This window comes from Juglans microcarpa x Juglans regia, chromosome 5D (assembly GCF_004785595.1).
Source record: "Juglans microcarpa x Juglans regia isolate MS1-56 chromosome 5D, Jm3101_v1.0, whole genome shotgun sequence".
Taxonomy (NCBI): Eukaryota; Viridiplantae; Streptophyta; class Magnoliopsida; order Fagales; family Juglandaceae; genus Juglans; species Juglans microcarpa x Juglans regia.
In genome coordinates, this window is record NC_054602.1 from 25,867,544 (window position 1) to 25,880,031 (window position 12,488).

Consider the following 12,488-nt stretch of genomic DNA (forward strand, 5'->3'; position numbering starts at 1 on the left):
GATATGGGCTAAAAGAGAAATTATGCCCAAGATACATTTGACCTTACCTAGTAATGGAAAAGGTAGGCCCAATGACATATTGAGTTGCGTTACATGCATAATACAAAAGTTTTGGGAACTAGCAACTCTTAGTAATTAACTCAAATCTAGTTATGTTGCAACCAAACCTCACCTATGAAGAGAGACCAATATGAATTGTACATTTGAAAGAGTAGAGATCAAGATCTAAAATCATAGCATTGGTGAAGGTGCAACAGGGAGAAGCAAGAAACAAGGAGTTTACAGGGGAATTGAGCGGGTCACACGGGAGCAGTTCCTATACTTATTTGAGCTGTAAAATGCTCTGTATCGCACAAGGCAGGGGTGAATAAGATAAATTGAGGGCAAGGGTAAGGCTACAAGTAAGCCTTCCATCTATTCGTTCATAAAACATCACTTTTAGAGCACTCGAGACCATAACCATGGTGAGAGAGAAGAGAGCTACACAAAAGGCAGTGATATCACCCAAGATAATGCGACGGTTCCTAGAAGAATGATGTGAAAGAGCAAGCTTGGAAGCTAAACACCAGCTAGCAGAGGAGGAATGTTGTTGGGATGAGGAAAATTCTTAAAGGGCTAAGTCCTAATAACAGAGATGTTGAACCACAAAGGCATGGTCGGGGTACAACGTGGGGGAAGCGAGAGGTATCATAACTTGATGAACAAGAGAAGGACAAGGGTGAGGATTCACCAACATCCTATGAAGTCAAATCTAGCAGAAGAGCTAGGATACAAGATAGCACAACTAGCATAACATGTAGAAGAAGCCAACGGAGGAGACAAGAAGAGGAAGCACTTGTCCCAGTAGTGGATAATGAAAGTTCACAAATGTATCGAGGTGAGGGAAGGGATGTGCTTCAAGCGGTGTCATGAACCTCCCTTGGTATGTCATATCGAGAGATGGTCCTCGCCAAAATTTGAGGATGAAATTCCTTATAAGGAGTGGAGGATGTGAGAACCACGCCAATGAAAGAGGACATACCACCTTCTGAGAGCAAAGGCAAGGCGAAGAAAGGAGCATTTCCTTGGAAAATGGAAGGCAAAGATGATATTCCCTCATTGGTTTAGTGAAAAATGAGGAGAACTAGTTTGGAAAGTGTAGCTAGTCCAACGAAAGGGCAAGCAACACCATCTAGACAGTCTAGCAGAAGCATCTCAGCTATGACACCCCCAACCTCTATTTGGGATGAAACGGAGACTATCGGGATATGCAACACAAGGTTACATACCCCCCGTTCGTGACAGTTATTATGCAATGTATCCTAGTATGCAACTAGCAGTATGTAATAATCGTAGTGGATAGAAAGGTGAAAATAGAACTTATGCCAGAATAATTAAAACATCCCAATAGCATTAATAACCATCATAAGTTCAAACTTAAGGATAGCGTTTCTTTAATACAAAATACATAATCCAAGTTTCATAGTTAGATCAACTATTTCATACGCTATGAAGTATGAAGAGTTAATGCTTATGAGCATGAAAATTATTTGTAGTCTTTGTTCAAGGTCCGGCTCCTCTTCAATCAGTCGGATCCAGTGTTCCATCTAATTTGTCCTCCTCGTATCTTGTCACAACTTCTATCACAAGTGGAATGATAGTGAGTCCACAATGAGTGAGATTTACATGAAATCTCAGTAAGTTAACAACCAACTTGCACAAAGATAAATTATGTATGAAGGATGATAAATATGTAGTGCATGAAATGCAGAAAAATATGTGTTTGTCTCCCATACAGATTCTTCAACATTTTCAGAAAAACAGAGACACATTTTCGTTCAGAGAACATTTTTACTTTCTCATTCCAAAAACACGATGTTTCGAAAGAGAACATTTCATACTTCATTGCTTTCAAAAATCATAACATTTCATCGTTTATTAAAGCCATCATTAATATACGTTTGGTAGTAACATGGTTCCCCATATGCACCATGAGCACCTGCCGGTGACCATAACACAACTCATGTTGGCACTACGTCATTGTCTGCAGACATCGTTTTCAATGCATTGGTAATATAACATAATATCATCATAACATCATAACATATACACCTACCAACATTAGGTGTCATAACATATGACTTCGCTCTGACATTCATTAAAAAGAACCCATTTAAAACCCGTTCACTGTTCTTCGTTAATCTAGGGGTTACCACTCCATTCTTACTCATTCCAAAGTGGATAGAGAAGTTCCACTAAAATCATTCTCCATCCTAGCCCCATGACATGTGCATATATAGCAAGTTTTTTATGTAAAAATGAAATTTATAGGTGCATTATGCTAAAACGGTAGAAATATCACTTGTCATGTAAATATACACTCAATGTATCATATAACATGATATTTTATATTCAAAGTGATAATTGAAACATGAATGAGGCATTTATCAATAATTCATAAATAATCTATCAATGTATAAGTTTAGAAGCCAACTTACAAGCTTCCTGAGTAATTTGAAAAATAATGTCGTAGCTACGTAGATCAAGTGTGTACTAAGTTAGGATTAATACTTCTATGAGTGAGGTCCAAAATCAAAGGCTTCAAAAATGGGTATTTATAAAAACACCCCTAGACCCTAAAAAATTGTCGTTAAAGTCCTAAATTTTTACTAATTGTAAACGAACTCCAAATTCAATAAAAAATCATGGACTTCATATTTTTGGCTTTTTAAAACCATTTACGCCATTGGATCTTCAAACATCAAAGTGAAACTTTTCCAAATGGTCCCAGACTGTGGCATGCACTCTAGTTGATGCCTAAGTATATTTTCAACTATTGGTCCCTGTGAATGCATATGAGATTTTATTTAATAAAAAATAATCACTGACATCTTTAATGTCATAATGAAGACTAATTCTAAGATAATAGAGTTCATCACAATACTTAAGCATGGCTATGATATCCTTAATCTCTACTTCATTAAAGCTAACTCATACTTGATGATCAAAACAAGATAGATTCAAAACCTCTCATGGCATGCTTATAACCTCAATTTAAACCTTCCAAAATCATGTTAATACAATAATGAATTATTATTGTACTAACCACACGGCCCTCTCCTCTCCTCTCTTGGCGAGGAGAGGGCCATGTGGTCTTTGTGACCTCCATGCCCGTTCATTTGTGACCTCTACGCCAGTTATATTCAGTGCACACGGCATCTACTCGGTGGGATAATTCATCACGACCGAGATCAATCTACTATTGACCACCAAATCTGAGCTCCATAATCAATCTATTGGCAACCAAATCCTTTCGAGCTTCGCAATCAAGCTGCATATCACTGAATCTTCCATTAATTCTTCTAAACCCTAAAGTACAAGGTCCTCTTGCCAACTAAAATATCCAAAATTATTCTTATTCTAAAATAGCTCGACTCCTAATTAACTAGGATTAAGGTTACTAAGATCAAGGCCTAATGAGCTTTTTAGGCGGGGTGTTACATTAGCACAAGGTGTAACAAAAGACTTTTCACCCCATGCTTAGGAAAGAAGTACCCAGGCAAAGAATGAGGAGCTGAAAAGGTTCGTAGTCCTAGAAAATTTTTCATTCATATGAAGGCAAGTCATTCCTATGACAGTCCTAGAAAAGTGGGTCTTGGGCTCAAGGTAAGCTGTAAGTATGTGTGTGCCCCAACTTGTCAGTCACTCTCTATTATCCTATAGTGTGACGACCGAGACCAAAGGGCTCCTATTCAGGAATCAAAATTACACCTAACGATCTCTTTCTATAAATGGCTTAAGGTAAAGGCCAAAAACTTACTTTTGAGATACTAAGTATTGGATCTTCTTTGAATCTAAAACCTTTAGAAAAAGCAAGCGACTTCAAAGAGTGTGGCGGGAAGAGAAGAGGAAGTGCAACATAGTGCCGTCGTAGTATTTTTACTATTGTAAGTTAGCTTAGCTTTTAAGACAGTAGCAAGAAATGTAGGGTAAATGTTGTGGGTATGTCATGGGATTTGCATTGCATATTCTGTAACATTTCCCATTTCTGATCATGAATGAATAAATATTTTCCTTCATTATGTTTAATAATATTTTTACATTGTGTTTGAATATCTTTATCTCATGATATGACGCCCTTAGCCCCCGCTTGGGATTGGACGGTGATTGAAGTGTTGAAACATGTAACTCAAGGCTATATACCCCAATATATAATAGTTATGATGCAATGCACCTAATGATCTAGTAGTATGCAATAAATCACAGCGGAAAAAATTTCTCAACTACATAAGACTGGTGGTAATATAATAACATGGTACCGAAATGCAAACATCCCAAAAGTCTTAAACTTTATTATAGTACTTCCAAAATAGATATCGTTTTCAAAAGTCTCCCAAACCAATGGACCATCAAAAGTTAATTTCACAAAAATTCGAGTCATTTCTTTTTCTACCACTATTTCCATGGTCCTTTTTTCAAAATACAATTTTACAAGGTCATCCCTAATCAGTCTTGTCTTTGTTCAACATTTTCCTGAGCTCTTCGAAGAGCTGCAATACTTCAGTGATGAATTGGTCGGCAGCTTCCAACCTATCTACTAAGGATGGCTCTGATGAGCTCTCATTGCTCTTCGAGGTTTTCTTGACTATCTGAGGAGTTGGCCTCTTGCGTTTCCCCATGGTTATTCTCTTGCAGTTCTGTAACAACTTCTATCATTCCTGGTGGAGAATGGTAGTAGAAAGTACCATAGTGAGATTTCAAGAAATCTCAGTAAGTAGACAAGCAACATACAACAAATAACATAAGTATATAAGAGCAAACTATAATGAATGCATGGACATATACTTTGACATAAAATTTGACTTATGCAACATTGACTTTTTCAAAAATAACAAGTAATAGAAACCATTTAACGTTTTTCATAAAAACATCTTTTCATCTTTTCATTCTTGGTTCTTAAACATATAGCAAATCATATGATCTCGAGTTCTTGGTCATTCAAATATCATATCATATCTTGTCATATCATATCATAACATGTCATATCATATCATATCGTAGAGTTCAATGCCTTAATCATTCTTGTAACTTATGGTTGGATACCTCACGGCTCCCTTATGCACCGTGTGCTCCCCGCTAGTTACCTCATCATTCAACGGTACACTTGACCAAGGTGACCACATATGGCACCTTATACATACCATACTTATTGCAGCAGTTCACTTATTTTGCCTTCACCGTATTGTTGGGTTTGATTCTTTGGAGTCCCACACCGGTGGGTGAAAAGTAAGGAGCAGGCCTCAAGGCCTATAAATAGGGTGCTTTGCCTCTTAGTTAATTACACCAAGTCATAAGCTTAATTAGTAACTTGTGACTTTAAGAAAAGTCCTCTATTAGCCTTTTCTTGTAAAAAGGACAGAGGTGAGAGTTAAAGTTTTTCTAGTTGGGAAGCTTTGTGGGTGTCATTTGGGATGAGAAAAATTGTGTGATTGTAATAATTTTTCACATAGTGTATTTTCTTCTCTGGGTCTTGTGGTTTTTCTCCTATTTTTTGGAGTTTCCACGTAAATTCTTGTGTTGTTATTATTTCTCTGTTTTTCTTCATATTTCACCAAAAAGAGGATCCTGGGGGTGAATTTGGGAGGTCCAAATTCGCAACAAGTGGTATCAGAGCCACTAGGTTCTCTTTGGTGGGTAGAGTTTTGGTGTGGTAGTGTGGATACGTACAGTTTAAGGAGGTTCTGTCTAGGAGATTGGTATTTAAGCAGTCCAGTGTGACCCTCCAATCTTTCCTGGGAACTTACTTAGTGAGTACCATTCATTTCTACGGTAAAAATTTGAGGCAATGTCAGGAAGTAAGGCTTCAAATCCTATTAGATATGAGGTGGAGAAATTTGATGAAAGAATCAATTTTGGCTTGTGGCAAGTTCAAGTCAAGGATGTTTTGATCCAATCAGGATTACACAAGGCATTAAAGGGCAGACCAACCCCTAAAGTCAGCGGTGATACTAGCGTGACTGGTGAAATAAAGAACAGATCTGTAATGAGTGATGAAGATTGGGAAGATCTGGGTTTGAGAGCAGCAAGTGCAATACGTCTGTGCTTGGTCAAGAATGTTCTTTCAAATGTACATGGAATATCTACGGTAAAGGAACTCTGGGAAAAGCTCGAAGAGTTGTATCGGACAAATGGCGTCTCAAATCGGGTGTACCTGAAGGAGCAGTTTCATACACTGCAGATGAGTGAAGGTACGACTATTTTAGATCATTTAAGTGTTCTCAATGGCATTGTCTCTGAGCTAGAATCTATTGGAGTTAAAATTGATGATTATGATCAAGTCTTGAGGCTCATTTGGTCTCTTCCACCTTCCTATGAGCATATAAAGCCTATTTTGATACATGGGAATGAGAAAATAATTTTTTCGGAGGTTACTAGTAAACTCTTTTCTGAAGAGAGAAGACTAGGTGGTGGAAGAAATGGTCCACCTGGAAACTTAGCATTGGTAGTAGTTGGTAATGGGAAGAAGAAGAAGAACTCCATGAAGATGAAAGTAGTTTGCTGGGGGTGTGGACAATCTGGGCACGTTAAGAAAAATTGTCCAAGAGCAGGAGCAGGTTTGGCAAGTGCCTCCAAGTCAGTAAATGGAGATACTGGTAATGAAACTAATGTTGTGTCTCTCTCCATGGAAGACGATGTCTGTTAAAGGGACATGTATATCCTCATAGCATACCGCTAATTCCCAAAGTTGTCATGATAGAGGATGTGTTAATGTTAATGGGTTCACAAGTTTGCACACAAGCATTGGTTTGGCATTAATGTAAGGTGTGTGGTGGAAATTCATGTCAATGGCTGATGAACTTCCAAGAAAGTCAAACGTGGAAGTTGCACCATAATTTTTGCAGTAAGGTTTTTTCGACATGGGCTTAATTGAAATGCTTAGAATTTGTTTATTCTGAGTGGGTATGCTTTTATGGTGGAACATGATAGCGGAAGCTATGAAGATCTTCATTGCTGTGGAGCGTGGCTGTGGGATCAGCCAAAGTCGCAAGGTGGAGATTGTTGGGTTTGCTCCTTTGGAGTCTCACACTGGTGGGTGAAAAGTAAGGAGCAGGCCTTAAGGCCTATAAATAGGGTGCTTGGCCTCTTAGTTAATTACACCAAGTCATAAGCTTAATTAGTAACTTATAACTCTAAGAAATGTCCTCTATTAGCCTTTTCTTGTAAAAATGAAAGAGGTGAGAGTTAAAGTTTTTCTAGTGGGGAAGCTTTGTGGGTGTCATTTGGGGTGAGGAGAAAAATTGTGTGATTGTAATAATTTTTCACATAGTGTATTTTCTTCTATAGGTCTGGTGATTTTTCTCCTGTTTTTGAGAGTTTCCACGTAAATTCTTGTGTTGTTGTTATTTCTCTATTTTTCTTTATATTTCACCAAAAAGTGGATCCTGGGGGGTGAATTTGGAATGTCTAAATTCCCAACACGTATGGCACCCATTAGCTTTAGGTGCAACCTCGCTCTCTCATCCTTTTCACAAGGATCCATTTGAGGCACATTGACTACACTTCGTTGACCCAGGGGTTACCACTCTATTTTACACACTCTAGGGTGAACATAGGAGTTCCCCTAGGGCATTCTCCTATCCTAGTATTTGGGATCATGACAAAACGTATACCAACTCATTTTCTTAAAATAGTGCACAAACCAAATGCATGTGGCATGGACTCATGATGTTTCATTTCTTTCATGATCCTCTAAACATCCATGCCAAAATCATGCAATTATACACAATGATATACTTTCTGTGTTACGGCTTGAAAATATTAGAATATACGTAAACTTCATGAGTATATACAAACAATAACTTTCAACGATTAACTAAGGGTAAAACAAATTCCCATCCTTATTCTCTATTCTTGGCTAAAACATATAACATATTGAAAACATGATTTTATCAAGGTAACATGGACTTACAACCTTTCACATATTCGAATTAGCATCCTTAAGCAAACATGGCATTTCAAGAGAAACCGAATGATAACATACAATAGTCAACATGGCTTCATATACTTTAGGTAAAACCGAATACATATCATGGAAATAAACTTCATCCAATCAAATGACAAGCAAGTACAAGTTCACACGTCATATGCACATATTATCCGAGAGTAAGTTGGAGGTCTACTTACAAATAGCGAGCTAAAAATATATTTCAAAGGTCATTAGACAAGGTCACATGAAAAACCCTAATCTTATTGGTAAGTGTGTGAGTCGAGTATGTGGCTTTTGAGGTCCATCCCTATCGTAAGAAAACTCCAACACTTTCGGGCTCCTCAAAACTGAAACTCCATACAAGGCAAACCTTAACTTTCTAAGTGTAATGGTCATGACTCACATTCTTCTTCAAAGTTTCATCTTTATTTACTCAAGAAAAGTAATTTTTTAGATCCCTCTCTCCCCTTGAAGAGAAACCCTAGCTTTCTCCAAGTAAATGGTTTTTACATAGTGTGCTCCTCCTCCTTGGGTGGCTTTGGTACTCCTTGGTGAGTTAGAAATGGTGGTTGGAGGAAGATGGTTGGTGTGTGGGTAATGTTTGATTGGATAGAAAGTGATGGAAAGTGGGAGAGAATGGTGTAGCCGTGTATCACCAAGAGGAATATGAAAATGACCAAAGGACTTTCCACATATGGTTCCCACCTTCTTACAGGCATCTCCCCTCCTTGGAAAACCAAGAATCTTGGTGCATGGACTCCTTGGCTAAAATGTCCCTTCATCTCCCTCATGATGGGATTGTGTTGAAAGACTAAGGCTTCGTTTGGTTACGTAGTTCAGGTGAAATGAGATGAGATGTTTTGTTGAAAGTTGAATAAAATATTATTAAAATATTATTTTTATTTTGGGATTTGAAAAAATTGAATTGTTTATTATATTTTGTGTGGGAATTAGGAAAAGTTATAATGATGAGATGTGATGTTTTGTGTATCCAAACTGGCCTAAAGGACTTCTTGGATAATTGGCATGTCTCTTCAATCCAAAACCCTAATTCCCTTTTGTGCCCTTCTGCATGTGTATAGGTTCAATGAATCTAGTGGCAAAAGGGTCAGTCTTCAAACCCTAATCATCCTTTAACCACTACACGTGTGCATGCTTGCCAAGTGGCAAGCGAAGTGTGTGTGTGTGTGTGTGTGTGTGTGTGTGTGTGTGGTTTTCGAAATGCTCTCCATCTTCCCAACAAGATCTCTTCTTCTACCAAGGTCTCGAACAATGTGTGATTGGTTTTTAGTGGCTGGCATTCCCTTGCCCTAGCCGTCCACCTCATGTTTTTCTTTCACAAAATTCTCCTAGATGCCTCAATAGGCATGTAGGTCACTTTCCTAAGCAAAATCTTTCTATGGTCTTACAAGCAAGTGATAAGTGGAATTTGCTTGGGGAGAGTGGGTTGGCCGAAACCTAGGGGCTAGATTTTTGCCTCTTCCCAATGCCACTATTCCTCTTCTCAATCATTTCATGCTTCTAGAAAGTCATGCATGGGTGACACTTGGCAATACCTCCTTGACACCAAAGCTTCATCTCTAGTGTGTCGTGCCTTTGCCTTTTAATTTCTCCTAGGCGCCACTTTCCCATGTGCTTCAACATTTCCTTCCTTTAGAAGTCCTCTAGACTAGTAACTAGTGTCAAAAAGGTGTTTCTCATCAAACGAGGCCCTCTGCATGCATGGCAAGCGGCAGAAGGTAGGTGAGAAGTCCCATGATAGGCATGTGGGCCTCTTAGGTTATCAAACCCTAAAGTCTCTCACCTCTTTTTACCCATATCACATCCATGTTCATCGCACCTAGTGTAGAACACAAGCAGTTGACAAGTGGCACTAAGTGATGGGTTGGGCGCGTGCCATAAGGTCCTCTAGTTTTTCTAAGCCCTAAACCTATGTTAAGGTCAAAATACATGGGCCATGTTTGCCTTTCTTGTGGGCTTTCATGCCTGATGCACCAATGTCCAAAAATATAAAAATATCTCTAAGCATCCTCTATCACCTTGCATGGCCCAACAACTATACATACCTTGTTAATAAAAATATAAAGACTTGGCTAAGTTCGAGATGTCACACATGATTTTAAGATCTTGATCTTTGAATGGCTCAGATTTGGGATGTGATGATTTCGGGTGAGGGTGTGTGCGTGTGTGTGTTAGAGAGAGAGAGAGAGAGAGAGTTTTATTGTGTGTCAATCATCATGGACAGGTAGACATTCCCTGAGCCATTCCAATGACATGTTGCCACTAATGTTATATGGGAATGAGAATGTCTCGTGATTATTGGGGTGGAACATTTTCGTTTTGGCCTCACTTGATAAACGGAAAGGAGAATATCCTGGGCATATCAAGTGTGGTGTCTTCGCGTTGGTTGGCCAAGCGGATGTCTTCCCAGTGCAACATATATCTAGAGATTTGAAACATCTATGTGTGAGATTCTATGTGATAAGATTTTATATGATACAGTACGATGAGTTTTACATACTTGAGAAGAGGGTGATTTCTTGCCTCGACAATATATATATATATATATATATTATGTATACTTGAGTTTTGCGCAAAGGGTAATTCTTTAGAGGGTGATTTATCGCCATGCTTATATACCCATGTTTTACTCAGAGGATATTCCTTGACATAACTATGAACGCATGTGTTTTGCTTAGAGGGTAAATCCTCAAAATCCACAATACAAGTGTTTGTTGTTCTTTTTACATGAAATTGTGCATTTAGCTATTTAAATTACCTATGGTTTCGCTTATCAAAAAAGTAGATTTTGATGCAGAGGTAGATCCATGAGAAGTACTAGAGGAGGGAAGACCATTCCCACCTGAGCAATAGATATAGAGGCATGTCTCTGTTAAAAGTAATTATGTTGTTTCTTTAGAGTTGTATTATTTAACTAAGAGACCAATCATGTTCGGTTCACCGTATTTGGATTTAGGGAACTAACAAAGGGTTTTGTATATAAATTTTGGGAAATGCAATGACATATGGATATTGGAGTTTTTATTGAATAAACATATTTACGATTTAAACTCTAGTACAAATAACACTTAACCTTTTACTTATTCCACTACAATTTAAACAACCATTCTATTACACGTGCACTTCATTGTGAACATTGCATGCTTAATCTCGATGTAAATCCTGGGTGTTGTCGACCAGCTAGCACCCTTAGCACCATGACTCTTGTCAGGTCCTTTACCAAGGAACAGGGTACCACATCGTCCATCCATTTGCCCTCTAGCCTTACAAAATGGCTGAAACTGACAAGAACAAGGCGTACACATCCTCTATTGTTTGCTTTGGGTCAAATCCCGCAGTCATTCTCATAATATGGGATCTTCCATGTGACGTTGGACTATACCTCTGAGATCAGACAATATGACATGCATGCTCGTAATCTTTTTTTTTTTTTTTTCTCCGCAGGCTCACTCTAGACGTGACATCCCTTATGGAGTATGGGCCTCTGTGTACGATACATGTTGCCTCTAAGCACCTTCGTGTTATCTTAGAGAGCTCTAACGTCTGTATTAGTCTCGTCTTTCACCTGCATGCCTTATTCTTTGTTTGGTCGCACGTTGTCCATCTAATTACCTCTTATTTGCCAACCCTTTGTCCTCGAAAGCGGATCTCTTTTCTTGCTTCGGCACAATTCTCATAACATATTCGGTAAGACTTCACTAAAAGAGAATGACGTTAGAACAAAAAACTGCTTCGGACCTTAAAAAAAAAGGGGGTTGGCAAAGAAGAGGTAATTAGATGGAACCGTCATATTCTACGAAAAAAAAAATGTTACATCATCTGTTTATTAAAAAATACTAACAAGTTTTAAAAATAATTGCAATCAAGCATAGCAGCCTTTTTTTTGTTGTGATCACGTAAGATTCTTTAAATTTTGACAATTCTTTCTAACTAAATTGTTAAAATATTGAGAAAAAAAATAAAATTATTGAAAAATAATAACTTGAAAAAGTAATTATTAAATAAGAACTATCTTGTTTACAAGTTAGCTATTTGTTCTGAGTTGATGAGACTCATTATAATTCTAAAAAAAATTAGAAATAATATTTTAAATATATTACTAACAAATGTTTGAAAATATAGTTTTTAAAAAAAATTAAGATTCTGTTTGAATAGTGAAATGAGATGATATGATTTTAGATGAAAGGTAAAAGTTAAATAAAATATTGTTAGAATATTATCTTTTAATATTATTATTATTTTAAAATTTAAAAAAATAAATTATTTATTATATTTTATATAAAAATTTAAAAAAATTATAATAATAAAATGTGATGAAATGGTTGCTTTATCCAAACCGGTTAAGTATTAATTTTTTTTTTTTGGGGGTAATAAAAAACTTTAATGTTAAAAAGAATGGTTGATAAGAAGACAGTGTGCAAAATAGAAAAGTCGTATATGTTGACCGTTCGAGAGCTTGGTGGCAAGATTTTTTCCAGTAGTAAAGGAGACAATCTGAAGT